This window comes from Protopterus annectens, chromosome 8.part0 (assembly GCF_019279795.1).
Source record: "Protopterus annectens isolate FY-2018-M chromosome 8.part0, PAN1.0, whole genome shotgun sequence".
NCBI classification, from domain to species: Eukaryota; Metazoa; Chordata; order Ceratodontiformes; family Protopteridae; genus Protopterus; species Protopterus annectens.
Genome location: NC_056741.1, coordinates 910,520,410 through 910,521,615, shown reverse-complemented (window position 1 = coordinate 910,521,615; position 1,206 = coordinate 910,520,410).

The window sequence follows — 1,206 nt, the reverse complement described above, 5'->3', positions numbered from 1 at the left end:
ATTTGCAAATTAGAAAGCATCATACATTAATTAGAGTGAGTGACATAACCTTATATTGTGTGATACTACACTTATGAGGCATTTATATTTTGTTTGCTTTTTAGTAGCAGCTTATTTTTTGTTCTGTGTTTCTGTATTCTAGTCTTTGTTTCAGTAATGGATATAAAAAGTACTGTTATTAAATTCTCAACTGTGGGTCAGTTAGTCTAATACCTCTAAGGTATTTTGGGAACTAAGCAAGCAATTAACTGTTGTAGAGTCCGTTCTGGAGTTTTATTGGAAGCTGATTTTTTTATCAAGAATATTCAGTTTTCGAAGCTTGTTGAGTGTCTGTTGTAATTTCTGTCTATTGGAAATAGGTTACTAAGTGGCAGTCCGTCTCGACAGATACCTTTATGATGTACCTGTCTGCTAGACAGGTAATATTTTATAATCCAAATAATTTTTGTTGGCTTTGTACTTCTAATTAATTCTCCTGCAGATGTTTAAAAGGTTGTTTTTAAACTATTTCCGTTTCCTTGACTTGGCACTGTTAGGACAGGGAAAGTATTGTTAATTTTGAACTTCTTGAGTCTTTCATGATACCTGATCAGAGAAAACTCAAGATGTATAGAGTAAAACCATCTTATTACATGATTAGCTTGAGGCAACTTTCAAAAAGCCATTTCAGTTAAAAAAAATGCAGCAGTACGAGCCTTAGTTCTTTTGTTTTAAAAAGTGCACAAAGGTGCTACCAAAAGTATTTGTATATATACTGAGGGAAACAGACAAAAACAGTTACTAAAGGCATATATTATAGCACACTGGCTACAAAAATGGCATAAATGCATAATTCTTAGGAAAGCAAAGTGTACAGTTGCAATACCTCTGTTTCAGAGTTTACTGAATGAGAGAAGAGAGTACAGTGAAATGAGAATTCTGAAGAGGAATAATTAGTAGTTCCTTCTGGAGACACACATTTTGGAGTTTTATTGAAATGAATGAATGAATGTTTCCATTGAGGGGGTTGTCAAAACAGAGAGCGTCTTGAGAAATGATCTTGTGCTGTCCTCCCACTCCCTGTATAAATATTTTGATGCTCTTAGAGAATCTTGTCCAAGATCCTGATGTAATTCAAGAAAGCTTGTTTGTGGCAGGAGAAACATTACAAGATTTGTGGACTGAAAACAGTCCAAATTGTCAGCTAGTCTCATCTCATTGCCTCTC